The following is a 15,916-nucleotide window of genomic DNA, read 5'->3' on the forward strand; positions in this document are numbered from 1 at the left end:
GGATTAATATGTGGAAATGACAAAGAATTAGAAGCATAAGTATGTTTTTGGATTAAATGCATACGTTTCATTAAGAGCCAGTTAACACAGATTTGGCAATAATTGCATGGAAATGATTTAAAACATGCCTTTAAGAAATGTGATGACGCTTCCCCTTTAAGACACTGGTTGCCCGTGTTTACGCATAGCGCTCAGCTCAGCTGAGCAGAGCCGAGAGCGAGGGGGGAGGGGAGAGAAGCAGAGAAATTAACAGTGAAATAGTTACAGAGACAGTTGGTTTAACGCCTGGAAAATAATACCCATGTACTTGGTGTTTCATGAGGACCATGTTTGAATAAGCCACAGCGGTTTTGGTGAGTTTCAGCTCGTTTTATTGATGCTTCGTTGTACTGTTTGCACTTGAATGAGTGACTGGTCGCTAGCAAAGAGGTAATCGCCTTAGCTAAACCAGAGAGAGACACTCTTCCTCGGCGCGGGAGACAACACATAGCCTACGCACGCGACCGTGGGACACAAGATCGCGAGCCAAACCCACAGACTTGGTCCCTAAAAGACATCTTCATCTTCACCTTCATATTCATCGCTTCAATGAGGATTTGCCAGATGGATTACTGGTAAACTCGCTGCCAGAGAGGTAGGAGTGTTGGAGATATTTCACTGAACTTTAACTTTATTGAACTTGAACTGAAGTGTTACATGTTTACATTCTGTTTCATAATTGTCAATATTGTGATTTAAGGTGTAATATTGTTTTACTTTATTTGGATTTAGATGCTTTTAAATAGTGAAAAGGTTTTTCTACTTATGGAATTAATAGAAAAATAACGAAACCAAAATAGGTGCAACCTATTACCATAAATTGAGATAGTTGGTCACAGACCGGTCTAACATAATTTAAATCATCCTACCTGGATGAATTATTAAGGAAGAATATTTCTTATTCAGGAAAAGAAACCTGAAAAAGGGAAAGTGAATACCAACCCATACCTGCAGGATACGATAGACACTGTCTGAACACTGTTGTGTTTATTGTTCTTGTTTACTTTAAGTAAAGTACAGGCTTTAATTTTAAAGAACCTGGTCTCTGGTTTAATTTTAATCTGTCGCCCCACTCCATCAGAACCTAGAACTGGTCCAGTGGCTTTCACCGATTCTTGGGAATTTGAATAAAACAGGTTTTAATTTGGAAAATAAAAAGTTAGTTAAATAACAAAATCTGAAGGTATGTCATTATAGACCAAGGTCTTGGCTGTTGAGCAATGTATCGGTGCAACCTCCTCATTTTGTATTTTCTTCATAAAATAGGCGTTCTTCCAGTTATTACTTTGTTTTTGTCCACACCGCAGACATGATAAAAAGCAAATACATTTTAATTTATTTTGTCTAATATGTATTTAGAGTTTTTAAATCATTATCTGGCATCGTTAGTAAACATATGCTGTTAAATGTCGAATATTCACTTTTGTTCATTTTTTATACTGTTTCACGTGTACTCCTTTTAAAAGATCTAACATCATACAACGTTTACTTACATACCATCAAATATCAAATCATCATAGTAAAAAATAAAGTAATTACGAGTAGGAATAATGTAAAATGCGTCACTGACATCATCTTCAACTGTCACGTAGTGTCCCCTACTCATAAAATAATACATTATATTCTTCTGTAAACTGTATATTGGAAGTGAAGAACAGATAACAAATAACAATTGTGAGCAATGTGGCAAACATTCAATAAGAAACATGTTCAATTAGCAATAGGCTATCATTAATAAAAGTACCCCTTAATAATCATCATAAGTAAAAAAAAAATCATTACCAGTAGCAATAAGATAGAATTCATCACTGACCTCATATTTAACTGTCATGTAGTGCCCCCCACTCATAAAATAATATAGATCATATTCTTCTGTAAACAAGACGTGAAGAACAGATAAATGAATAACTACGTCTTACAGTCTCTTTTCCATAAACTGAAATGTTTCAAATTAAAGAAAGCATTCTGTGTAAATGCCACAAAACACATCTGGCACAAAAATAATAATAATGATAATTCGTGAACTCCTGTGAGTATTCCCTGACTGTTTTACATCACTCCACCACTCATTTAGCTTTATTGGGAAGTATATGGTGTATATGTTTCTCCTCTATGAAATCCATGACTTCAGCAGACAGGTTGTATATCCTCCTGTATATCGTCCTGCTTACACGACCTGGTGATGACGGTGCCACAAGTTTGACCAGAATATGGTCAAATGGTATGAAGCACATATCCTTTCCACCTCCTTTTGGATAGAATCGTGTGTTGGGCCCATGAGGGTGGAAAAACTCCACTTCCACATCTTGATGACGGGTCCACAGTGACAGCTTTTGCTAACCACCAGTTCTGGTCATAAATGACCACAAGCCAATCTCCGCAATGAACTACATCAGCAGATAGATCTGTCACAGTCCCGTCAGGACCACTCTTGCTCCATTGGCTCTTGCTCACTTTCCTCCTGTTGCATTTCCTCCTGCTCACTTTCCTCCCGTTCCGTTTCCTCCATCAACATTGCCAAAGGACCTTTCCTCTTTTGCATTGGTATAGTCACCTGGAATATTGTTGGGCTGAAACACTCGCACATCTGTGGCTCACTGCACAAACAGGACAGTGATCTGCAATGGATTTTCCTTGTTGCAGTTGCAGGTTTTACTGATTGAGAAAGGAGTGCATCATATGACTGCATGTCAGCTTCAGTAATGATGTAGAGCTTAGTGCTGCAGTGGCTTCTGCCAACCATCTCAGTTGTTTTCACAGTTCCTCCAATGCCGTCTGGGGCTCCCTTCCCATGTGAGGTGGGGAAGAAGTTCCAGGTTGTTCTCTTGAAACACTGCAGAGGAGAGAAAAGTTCTTCTTGTTCTTGTATTGCTTGCTGGGGCCATCTGACCAAAAGTGAATAGTATCAACTTTTGGAAACTTTAAATGAATATCTGTCAGGACTGGTTCCAAGTGAGTCCAAATGGCAGACGCATCTTGTCGCTTGAATTCTGATACTGTGCAAAAGCCTGTCTTCTGTTCTTTTGTATAGTACATGCCAGTGTGCAGGTTGAGCTGTGGGAGATTCTGACCAGAATGGCATGACTGTACCTCAGAAGTATACTTGCATTTCCACGCCTCAGAAAAGTCAACATGCACACTTACTGTGGTATCATTACACTTCTCGATCATGCTGCTGTACTCTCTGGTCTGGTTCTGAAATAAGCACACGTGTGTTGTTGTTTCTGTCTTCAGTTTGTCTTCATATCGTAGGAGAAGCTCTCCCAACAAGTCTTGTGTTGAAGTGGAGCCCATCTGCTGTTTGATCCTGAACTCGTTCCCATTGCTGGCATTCAACATTGGTCTGGTCTTGCTGTGGTGTGGGAAGTGTATGTTTGTGGAAAACACCGGGTGCAGGAGCGCAGAAGAAATGCCTCGGACTTCAAGCATCAGCTTAGCATTCTCACGGTACTGACATTGGCGTGTCTTACGATCCGACGGCCTAGGTAAGGCACAGAAGGATGAATTACTGAGCTTCACTCTTGGTTCCTTCTTGGTGAACTTCTTGTGGAGGTTCAATACTGTATCAGTTAGAAACATTCTCTGATGCTTTATTTTCTTGCGCGTGATTGTGTCCTGTTTGTCAGTTGTCATTCATACTGCATTATGGTAGAAATCGCCATCGCGATGTGTGCATGCGAGATAGTCACATCGCATGACATGCAATATTAAAAGTCCCCCCTTCAAAGCTCACTTGTGCTAAAACATTTCAACTTTGGAGCAACGTTTCACCCCTTCCCCAGTAAGCCAGCATGGTGTATTTGGTGTCAACGGATTCATTAAAATCTCTAGCTTAAAAGCTAAGTCCACTTCAGTGTCAAAAGTGTCACTGTTGCAATTTTTTTTCTCTTCTGTCCATCATCTTATTCTACCTATACTGCACAACAGGCTGGCTAAAGAGACTTCCATCCCTAAGGCTCTATTTTGATCAGCTGAACAGATGATATGTCGCCCATTGATTGGATGCTAGACTCCAGTTTCTTTCACAGATGTTAATTAACACTGTAGAACCAAAGGTCAGGTAAACAAAATAAAACAAAATTGCCTTGTCTGGTGAAGTAGCCAATATTTTTTCAGAACCTTGCCTGACAGCGTCAAGTTCTTGTTCTTGTGGGCAGACTTCATGAATGAGTGCATTGTGGAACAGCTGAATTTTCTTGATGGAGGGATTTTTGAGTTGGCTTCCCCGCAGCAGCTGCTCTGTTTTTTTTCAGGGTGATTCTTGTGTTTTTTTATTCCAAGCTTGTTCTTGTACCCAATGGTTTTTCATTCTGTTCCTATCCTTTGTTACCTCTTGAAGTTTATTTTTCATAGCTTTCATCTCTCTAGAGTATCTGTACGAACAAGTTTAAGGGAAAATGGTAAACTTATAGGAGCTTGAGTGATCTTGAAGCATGCAGTAGAGCTGAAGGTTTGAAAATGGGGTCCTCAGGAATGTAGTTGACCTTGTAGTTGCCTGATTTTATTGCTTTTTATAAATATCTGATGTTGGTGACGAATAAGCGGCAGGCCGCAGCACTGTGCAATTACACCATGGCAAAAAGATATCACACGTAGATTTTTCTTTATGGCTGGGTCATCATTACAGGTCTGCAGTTTTCTGAAGGCATCAGAAGTACTGCACCAGTTAACAAAATCATACACTTCTGCTGGTACATATTTACTGCAATGGAGAAGGGAAAGCGTGTCACCACCTGGGTAGAACTGAGGCTCATACCTAACCTCTTCCATACTTCTCCTTAGATTCCTGCAGCCTTGTGTAGGATTTGATTGTCAGTGAGAGTCTCTGTTCTCAGTTGAGGCATTGGCTCCTTGTCCTCTGTTAGTTTTTCTCTTAGTATGGAAGCTCCTCTCATTGCGTGAGCAACAGCGACGGCACTAGAACAGATAAGATCTGATTTTCCAGGACGTTCAATGAAAATCAGTTCATCTCCATAATGCTGGATCAATTTCTCTTTGAGTTTCCATGATTTATACATGCTTGGTCCTGCAGCTGCACTCAGTTTTGAAACATAGCTCTCGGTGACAGCATTCAGTGTTGAGACATATTCTCAGAAAAAACTTTGCTAGTTATTTCTTCAATTAGTTTAGTGAAAGCTTCTTCATATTCACTTAACTTTTTTTCAGACAGATATTTATGTCTGGCTGCTGAAATGTTTCTCTCTGAAATATAGTGTCAGCTTCTGTGGTACTTGTTACATAAGCAAAAAGATCCTGACGGGTCAGCATACGATGATGTACTTTTTCATCGTGCCTCTCTGAAGCTGCACCGAGTACCTTTGACCTTGTACTTTCACCTGTACCAGTACTTATAGGGGTCAGGCCTTCTCTATTTGTGGCTTTCTGGCTGCAAATGAAACACTGGGTACGAATGTCAAATCCAGTGTCTCTGCTCAGTCGTCCACTCTTACACTGTTCCTCGGCTGGTTTTTGGTCACCGATCGTAGGCTTACAGTTGTTAGGACTGGAATAATTGGCCCTGCACGAACTGTGATATGAAACCTTAACCTTGAAGGACAGTATGTCGTCAGAGTAGGAGGATATTCTTCTACGAACTTCATCACCTCGTTCCTCAGCAACCTCGATTATTGTTTTCAGTCCTTGCAAGGTGGGGTTCCTTTATGTGTGGATTATTTTTATCTGCCTGGAGAGCACTTTCACATATTAAGCACACCTTTTCATCCAGTGTCTGCGAGTGTGACTGGATTGCTGACTGCGCTGGCTCTGTTGTCTCCATTATTAGAGTAAACTCTGGTAAATATGGAAAAATACAGTAAATCTGTGTTACCAATTCTTGGCCCAAGTCTGTCTCTCTCTCCATCAAAAACACATACGCACACACGCAGCTATGCACACATACACACATTAGATTGCCTTTGCTATCTTATGCTTGTAGCTTATGCTAGTCTCTGTTTGCCTTGATCAGAACACCTGCCGCCAGTGATTAAAACTTACAAGTTGTCTTGCAAATAAAAGATAATATTATTTAAATATATGAGTTAAGTTACACATTTGTATTACCTGGTATTTGCCATTAGGTTGGTGGTTTCTTTTGTTTGCAGCACAATCCATGTTTCTACTCAGGAGAGCTGTATGTTGTGATTTAAAATAACTGTCAAGTTCAACCCACAGCCCCTCTCCTCTGAGGGAGGGAGAGGGGGCGCCCCTCCCCCGCCCCCACACTTAATGGCAAAATAAAACCACGTCATTTATTAATGGAAATCTATTTTGATAAGATTCTCAAATTCAATATTCAGAACAATCTCTTCTACACATTCAAACAGAAAGTGTATTAATAAATTGATTTAGTTGGGAATTACAAGCCTCTGAATCCAGAGAAGCGCTGCACAAAATGGATTCCTACGTGAAGTTGCTTATCATAACTTGCCACTCATAATACTCAGGTTTAAGATGTTGAAAGTACTGCAATATACACATCTCAACCTTCTAGTAGAGATGCGCTTGGCATTTGCGAGCATCAAAATTGTCGAGGGAGACGCATGGAAAAACAACCAAACATTTCTTAGTGCAATTGAGTACGGTTCTCTATTTTGCTCATAACCACATTGCCCTTCAGAGGTAATTGTGGGGTCCATACCCCCAACAAACACTCAAGAATTAATACATTTCTTTCAGGCAGGGCTAGACAATCTTAACTGAGAAGGAATTTTACTTGAAAACCTTTTAATTTTAAATACAAAAAAGTAAAATGTTATTTCACTATGAAAATTAATTTTCATGATTTATGCCTATTGTATCACTTCCTGCAAGTCTAATACTCTACACTCAATTTTACTGCGTTTCCTGCCGTCACTCATTTTCTCACCTTTCCAGCGTGTTGTCTCTGTAGGGGCTGTTCTCTCTCTCACGCGTGTGTCTTCCTCCCTCCTGTTTCTCTCTCTCTCTCTCTCTGTGTGCTGTGTCTGTAACCCCTGCCCCTCCCCCACTGCTCAGTGCGGACACATAGATGTCACCACACATCACCTAGTTGACCACGCACGTGTGGCTTGAACAGGACACCTTACAAAGTTGAAAAAAACAATTCATATTTACCTTAATCCTCGTGTTGTCCTGGAGTTCTTGATGTGTGGATTATTTTTATCTGCCTGGAGAGCACTTCCACATATGAAGCGCACCTTTTCATCCAGTGTCTGTGAGTGTGGCTGGATTGCTGACTGCGCTGGCTCTGTTGTCTCCATTATTAGAGTAAACTCTGGTAAATATGGAATAATACAGTAAATCTGTGTTACCAATTCTTGGCCCAAGTCTGTCTCTCTCTCCATCAAAAACACATACGCACACACGCAGTTATGCACACATACACACATTAGATTGCCTTTGCTATCTTATGCTTGTAGCTTATGCTAGTCTCTGTTTGCCTTGATCAGAACACCTGCCGCCAGTGATTAAAACTTACAAGTTGTCTTGCAAATAAAAGATAATATTATTTAAATATATGAGTTAAGTTACACATTTGTATTACCTGGTATTTGCCATTAGGTTGGTGGTTTCTTTTGTTTGCAGCACAATCCATGTTTCTACTCAGGAGAGCAGTATGTTGTGATTTAAAATAACTGCCAAGTTCAACCCACAGCCCCTCTCCTCTGAGGGAGGGAGAGGGGGCGCCCCTCCCCCGCCCCCACACTTAATGGCAAAATAAAACCACGTCATTTATTAATGGAAATCTGTTTTGATAAGATTCTCAAATTCAATATTCAGAACAATCTCTCTTCTACACATTCAAACAGAAAGTGTATTAATAAATTGATTTAGTTTTTAGAATTTAGAATTACAAGCCTCTGAATCCAGAGAAGCGCTGCACAAAATGGATTCCTATGTGAAGTTGCTTATCATAACTTGCCACTCATAATACTCAGGTTTAGGATGTTGAAAGTACTGCAATATACACATCTCAACCTTCTAGCAGAGATGCGCTTGGCATTTGCGAGCATCAAAATTGTCAAGGGAGACGCATGGAAAAACAACCAAACATTTCTTAGTGCAATTGAGTATGGTTCTCTATTTTGCTCATAACCACATTGCCCTTCAGAGGTAATTGTGGGTTCCATACCCCCAACAAACACTCAAGAATTAATAAATTTCTTTCAGGCAGGGCTAGACAATCTTAACTGAGAAGGAATTTTACTTGAAAACCTTTTAATTTTAAATACAAAAAAGTAAAATGTTATTTCACTATGAAAATTAATTTTCATGATTTCCGCCTATTGTATCACTTCCTGCAAGTCTAATACTTTACACTCAATTTTACTGGTTTCCTGCCGTCACTCATTTTCTCTCTCTCACGCGCGTGTGTCTTCCTCCCTCCTGTTTCTCTCTCTCCCTGCGTGTGCTGTGTCTGTAACCCCCGCCCCTCCCCCACTGCTCAGTGCGGACACATAGACGTCACCACACATCAAGTAGTTGACCACGCACGTGCGGCTTGAACAGGACACCTTACAAAGCTGAAAACAACAATTCATACTTACCTTAAAAAGTTAAAACAACAATTCATACTTACCTTAATCCTTGTGTTGTCCTGGGGTTCTGACCCCAAGTTAAATCTTTTCCCGTCAAAATTGTTTTTTTATTCATCAAATGGTCTGAAAATAATGGGGGTTGTCCGATACTATGCTCTTTGTGATTGAAATAAATTTGAGATAATTTGATTGAATTATGTCCAATCAAATTACTTAATAATTAATTATTAATCCTTAATAATTGTCCTCTGGGGTCAAAAAAGACCCTGCAGCACAAAGTGGTGCGATGGAGCAAATTGTCACACCATACTGCTTTCCAAAACATCTTTGATCTTGGATGTTTGATGTGTGGGGTCAAGCAATGGTTATGACAACAACAAAAAAGGTCTTTTCTCACAGGCGTTGGGGCATTTCACATTTTAGTCTGAGAGACAGGCAGCAGCACAATTAGGAGGCAGAGGCGGGTCAGTGACAAATAAGGGTTTGCATTATGAGCAATTCAAAAAAAAAATTAAATTTTTTTAAAAAGCTTGCATCAGGTTTGCTAAAATGTATATTTTGTATTTTTGTTGGTTTCATGTCTGCAAGTGTACTTATGAAAACAGTTACTTAATTTTAAAATATCACATGAAAATAGATTTTATTAGGATTATTTTAAATGAAAATTGTATGCGTTTTAGTAATATAGAGCCGGACAAATGCTGAAAACACTGTTTTGTAAATAATATTTGACAAATTATGTATAAACTGTAAAAACACGTTAATACATTGCAGTAGAGGATTACATCTTATTCCTCATGAATGTTCCTGTATATTATACAATTTTTATGAAAAATACTGGTGACACCAATTGACACAAACCAGTTACACCACCTGACTATGTTGCTTCTACAAAGGCCATTGTCTGTTGAAGAAACTGGCACTAAAAATCAAGCATGACAGTGAACAAGGTCAATTGAACTTTTATAAATTATTTTCAATGAAGAAAAAACATCAACAAGATTAATTAATTTTTACAAATTAAACATCCAAAAATCATGTGAAGTTGTTATTTTATGAATTAATTTAAAAAACAAACATCAAAAAATCATGTGAACTTGTGTTATTTTATGAATTAATTTGAAAAACAAACTTCCAAAAATCATGTGAACTCGTGTTTTGACTGCGATGAATTAGTGTAAAAACATGTCAAAAGTTGTGTGTGTGAGGTGGTGGTGGAAGGGATAGAGAGAGACGGAGAATCGTGTGTTTAGGGCTGTGTGTGTGCTTGGAAATGTTTCCAGTCCTGTGTCATGAGTTTTGAGTTACATGAGTTCAAAGGTTCTGGCGCATAATAAAAAAGGGATGTCAGGTAGATGAGGCCAGGTGAAGACATTCTTCCCACCCAGTTGTTGCATGAAGCTCACTTTTACTTCTTCACCCACCACCTGGATGACCTGTCCCACGAAAGGCTTACTTTCATATCTGACCAGAATGAACTTGCCTTTCAGATCCTGCTGACAGTTGGTAGATGTTGAGGGGAGGTCTTCTGATTGCAGGTTGCGGAGATCTACTGCAGTTGGATCATAGCACTTGCAGATATCAGGTCTGAAACATGAAATTTCCCTCCACTGAATCGCAGCTCGCTCTTCAGAGGTCACTTGTCGAATTTTCAGCGTACCTTTTACGGCCGGGACATTTGTTGGGACCGATTCGTCGTACTTGGAAACGGCTTCCTCGGATATCCAAAAGTACTCGATGCCTGAGGGCTGATCCTTCAGGAAGTTGTAAAGTTCCTCAGCTGTCTGCAAGTCAGTGCCTCTTTGGACTGCTGTGTCTGCAGTACGCTTGACAGCCCCTCCCACTACATCAGGAGCTCCTTTCCCATGCGATTTCTCACTGTAATTTCAAGTTACGCTTTGAAACCCACTCAGAAAAGGCATTGTGTTTTCTCATTTTTTTATTGTGTCTGTATTGGGTCACTGGTCCATCACTTATGATATGTAGAGTGGCGGGTGTGTTACATTTGCCTATGGCATCCTTCAATACAGGCTCCATGTGAGCTCATACAGCACATTCATCATGGCGGGGAGAGGCAGAGAGAGCGGCATAGGAAAAGGATGATAAGGCTGTATACACCACAGTTGCGTGGATTGTAACCTGCTAGCGGCTGCCCCCGAAGCGGAACGCCTGAATTTCACTGCTTGAGCTTACAGCCGTATTTCTCAGAAGTCTACACGAATGCAGACTTCATCCTCACGTAGTGTTTCTTTCAGCTCTCTGAGTGTTTTGACTTGGTAGAGCCAGTCGAATTGGTGCTTAGCTAGAGAATCTAGCTTCTTGTTAAGCAAAGCCAGCAGATCATCACACTTTCCACTTTGTGTGACTTTTGCAAAGTTAGCAAAGGTTTTGCCTTCTTCAGATGTGACTACTCTGGACCACTGCTGCCATGTTAGAACAGTCTCCTCCAGAGGTCCTTCAAACTCAATGTCATTATAGCAACACTTGCCCAAGCGCGATGCATTTTGCCTCATAACATGCGACTATTCTCATCCCTACAGAGAAAGCTGGCCACTTCCTCTCTTTTCATTTGTGAGGCTCTTATGGTTTTTCATTTTGTTCTTTTCACTGACCATTTTCTTTTTTGTCTTTTGCCAATACAGTTTCCTCTATCTTTTTTTGTCTTTTGTTTTGCTGCCGGGAGTTCCCTTTTAACTTTGGGAAGTTCAGACCTCAGCTTTTCCCTCTCTTTCAGCACTGAGCTATAGTATTTGTTCTTTCTTTCCTTTCCTTTCCTTGCAGGGGTTTAGGATGCTTGCAGCCTCTCTGTAACTGGCTGCTCATAGTCACGATCGTCCAGATGATTATGCATATGCTCTGGATTGTCGAGATGCTGAATTTGCTCATCTGACATGTCCATAGATTGTGGGGTTAAGTTGAGAACATCAGCAGTCTCGCTGGTACTTTCTCCACTTTTCCCTCAACTTCTCCTGCTTTGTTTTGTAAAGTTCAGCTACTGGAGTATTCTTTCACAGTATTTCAAGTGTGTGTGTGTGTGTGTGTGTGTGTGTAAAAACCACCTTTCACGTCTTTTGGCAAGGTAATTGGCCCTTGCAGCAGGATCTGCACTGACTCGTGCTCTGTGACGAGCCACTTTGTCTTTGCTTGATAATGGCAGCTATAGGGGGAAAAGAGGCTCTATTATATTGCAATAATTATGAAACAATAGAAAGTTAATAAATGTAATTTTACAGATCTAAATTTTAATCTTCAACAAGTGAAAGAATGACAACAATACACAATTCAAGATATTCTTCATTTCAGGGGTGTTTTATTCATGGATTCCCAAAAAATGCCATGTTCAAAATTATCCATACCCTAGTCCAATGTCTTTCTTTAATAGTCAATCGCATAGCCTTTGTTTTTTATGACTGCTTCGAGACGATTCTTGTATGTGTCCACAAGCTTCCTGCATGTCTCCTGTGAGATGTTTGCCCACTCTTCCTTTGCGAAAGCCTCAAGATGGGTCAGGTTGGTCGGTTTCCTAGCCTTCACTCTGGTCTTCAAGCGATGCCACAAGTTTTCGATGGGATTCAGGTCAGGACTCTGACTTGGCCATTCTAGGACGTTGACTTCATTGTCCTTGAACCATTTCTTCACTACCTTGGCAGAATGTTTAGGATCATTGTCTTGCTGGTATGTCCAGTTGTGGCCAAGCTGGAGTTTCTCAGCAGATTCCTTCACATTTTCATCAAGGATCCTGATGTAATCCTCCTTTCTCATGATTCCTTGGACCTTGACAAGGTTCCCAGTGCCACTGGAAGAGAAGCATCCCATAACATTATGCTTCCACCACCGTACTTGACTGTGGGCACAGTGTTCTTCGGTTTGAATGCCTCTCCTTTCTTCCTCCAGACATATTCAGCATCCATATGGCCAAATAACTCCAACTTGGTCTCATCAGACCACAGGATAGTTGACCAAAAGCTGGGATCTTGCTTCAAATGACCTCTTGCAAAGGACAGGCGAGCCTCCAGATGTTTCTTCCTGAGCAGCAGTGTCTTCCGAGGCCTACGTCCATGGAGACCTCCTCTGTGCAAGACTCGCTCAATGGTGGGGGCCGTAACACCTTTGTCTCTGCCTGGTCAAGCGTTTCAATTAGGGCCTTCGTTGTGGTCTGGGGGTTGTTGTTGACTTCTCGGCAGATTGTCCTGGCAAGTTTGGGGGACATTTTACGCTTCCTGCCACGCCCGCTGAGGTTTTTAACAGTATTGAAGCTCTTGTGCTTGTTGATTATGCTCTGGACGGTTGCCACAGGGACATCATACTGCTTTGAAATGGCCCTGTAACCCTTTCCTTCACTGTGGGCACGCACAAGACGTTGAGGTAGGTCCTCACTGAGCTCCTTCTTCTTGACCACGATGACCAGAAATGAAGAATGACCAGAACACTTTTCCTCTATTCATACTCTTCTGGGAAGATGCAATTTTTTTTAAAATCAGTGTTTAAAATTTGTTCAACAATGTTAATGGTATTTATTCCATTGTAACATCTTAAAATAACCACATTTTTGTTGAAGTATTGTCGGGGGTATGAATAATTTTGAACATGGCATTTTTTGGGAATCCATGAATAAAATACCCCTGAAATAAAGAATTTCTTGAATTGTGTGTTGATGTCATTATTTCACTTATTGGTCACATATAATTCATAAACAAACTTGAAAAAGTGCAGTCATTTTATCACAAAAATAAAAGATCACAACAATTAGCAAGGGTATGAATAATTTTGAGGAGGTCAAATGTCAAACGGTGTAACCAGTTACACCATTTGACATTTCAATTTAAATTCAAATTTAACAGGCATTATGATGGACACCTATGTAAGCACGTGGCCTCGGTGTGAAGATTTCAAACACATTTTTTAAAATAAATATTTATTTTTACAATTATTATGAATGATAAATGTTTTCCTGGGGTCATACCATTTGACATGTAACCCTAAGCACACCTGACCATACCCTAAAAATGTCAAATTATCAAGATTGCCAAGAGAGTTGCTAGTCTCGTCATGCAGCAGTTTGGCTTATCAGGGGTCCTTCTCTGTGATATAATTTCCTGTCACGTGGTCTTTTTGCACAAATTAACAAAATGGCTCCTTGAATGTTGGTTACACCACCTTGACACTTTAGGAAGTTGACTTGACAGACACAATTCTCCAAATTAATTATAATATTCAGAACAATGGCGTTCCATTGATTTTATTCATTATTAAACAACACAAATGTAAGATTATGCCAAAGTAGCTGATACAGTGTTTTATTGAGAATTTCACCTTTTTTCAACAAGTTTAACTATTTGGTACGATGTTTTTACGGTTACACCACATTGACATTTGCCCCTCCAGGCACGACCCAGGCTCAGGCCATCAACTGCGCAACGAACCAGGCCCCTCCATCCTCTCGTTGAGACCCCCCGGTGTTCGGGTGCCCAACTGCTGGATCCGGCGTCTCTCCATTTTTCTTCTCTGGGCTGTGCACCACCTGGAGTTACATTGTAAAACGGTGGCGGTCAGTGAAGACAAATTATGTTGTAGGAAATGTCTGACCAAAAGAGTGTGTGTTTTTCTTTTTAGAAATGTTTGTGAAGAAATGGTTCTTTTGTGTAATGCATTCACACACAGGTGCATGCACACACTTCTCACACTGTAGTTGTTTGTGTTGTTTTTATGGTTTTGATTGTTAATACAGTGTTGACACTGTTCCAGCTCCATTGTAATACATGCGCACACAGACGTTCACTCACTCACACACATTCCTTGCAGTTATTGTGTTTTGTATATAATTGCGTCTAATATGTTAAGACATTGTTCTTTTGTGTAATGTATCTGCACACACACACTGCTCACACAGTTGTTTTGTTTCTTACAGTGTTGAGAGATTGCAGCAGAGTTTTATAGGGCTGTATGCTCCATTTGTAATACTTTTGCACACAGGCGTGCGCACACACAAACTGTATTGTTTATTAAAAGAAGTGATCGTATTTCTCCCTGTGTTATGCTGGTATTTTTAGTTATTCTGACAGAATTTCTTTGCATTATTTCATAAATGTATGCCAGAATAGGTGCGAGGTTGGTCTTAAAAAGGTCTTAAAAAGTCCTAAGTTTGAGTCGAAATTTTCATATGTTTCCATTATTTTGGTTAAATATGGCTTTTTGTTTTTTGGTCCGTAGGTGGCCATCGTGACGTTTCGTCCGGAGTAGGAGTTCTTCAGGCAAGCCACCCCGGACAGGTAAGTAGATGTTGTTTCTTTGTTGTGTTGTGCCAAACTGATGTGTCTCAGTGTCATTCCCTTTTATACCCTCCTGTCTGTCTGAATTTAGTTTGCCAATCCTTATGTATAAGCCCCTCCCCTTTTAGAAATCCAATTATAATCATTTCTCCCAATACTTTGGTTCTTCTTTATCTAATATTAGGTTTAAGCTTAGAGTATAGGGATAGGGCTAGAATAGAATAGAAATAAGAATTAGGTTTTGTACTTTTCCACCAATTAGGGTTTGAGTTGAGAGAAGTGCGTTAGGGAAGTGTCACTAAGAAAAATCAAAGTTCCAGAAAATGTTTAGGAGCACGTTTCAGGCCATTCTGAGTCGATTGGGACACACATGCTGAGGTATAGAAGTTGTTGTCTGGACTCTTTAGTACATGGTAGTACATAGTATGGCCTCAGTGGTCCCAGGGATCCCATAGAATTCTATTGGATCCCTGGGACCACTGTGTATGTACTATGTACAAATAATCCAAAACAAAAACGGAAGCCAATGCTTGTAAAACGAGAAAAAAAAAAAACAGGATGCCACATGGGACTTACACTGCCTGGTAAACAAAAACCTGGGTTAGGGTTCATGAAACTTTCATTAAGCGATAAATTATGCCGTATACTGTTGGGGTAGCATCCCCCGGCACTTCAGATGCCCTTGACTTTGTCCTTTGGACTGTCCTTAACAGATGTCTCCAGCATCCTCATTCTGGTGATGGGGATATCTGCGGAGCACTTCAGGGTTAGGGTTTGGGTTGGGTAAAGTGTATGAGGGTTAGGGTTTGAGTTTCTATCCTAAACCTAACCATCTAAGGCCTATGTGCCTAACCCTAACCACTTGACATCCAAGTCTTGTCAATAGTCATGACATTTTATCAACCCTAGGTGGTCAAGTGTGACTGTAAGTGGTCAAGCGTAACCCTAGTGTGAGCCTAGGGTTGTGTGAGCGTAGGGTTATGTCAGCCTAGGGTTGTGTGAGCCTAGGGTTGTGTGACATAGGGTTGTGTGAGTGTAGGGTTGTGTTAGCATAGGGTTGTGTGAGCGTAGGGTTATGTGAGTGTAGGATTG

General features: G+C 40.4%; 1 long non-coding RNA gene across 1 annotated transcript; it reads left to right on the plus strand.

The window, feature by feature from the left end:
* The first annotated feature begins 228 nt into the window (after positions 1-228).
* On the plus strand, positions 229-15,061 carry LOC311253707. The gene is made up of 3 exons (XR_014621823.1): positions 229-634; positions 13,941-14,103; positions 14,766-15,061. It is a non-coding gene; the product is annotated as an uncharacterized lncRNA (long non-coding RNA).
* The last annotated feature ends 855 nt before the right edge of the window (positions 15,062-15,916 follow it).

The sequence above is a fragment of the Pagrus pagrus genome (assembly GCF_965226575.1).
Source record: "Pagrus pagrus genome assembly, contig: HAP1_SCAFFOLD_36, whole genome shotgun sequence".
Taxonomy (NCBI): domain Eukaryota; kingdom Metazoa; phylum Chordata; class Actinopteri; order Spariformes; family Sparidae; genus Pagrus; species Pagrus pagrus.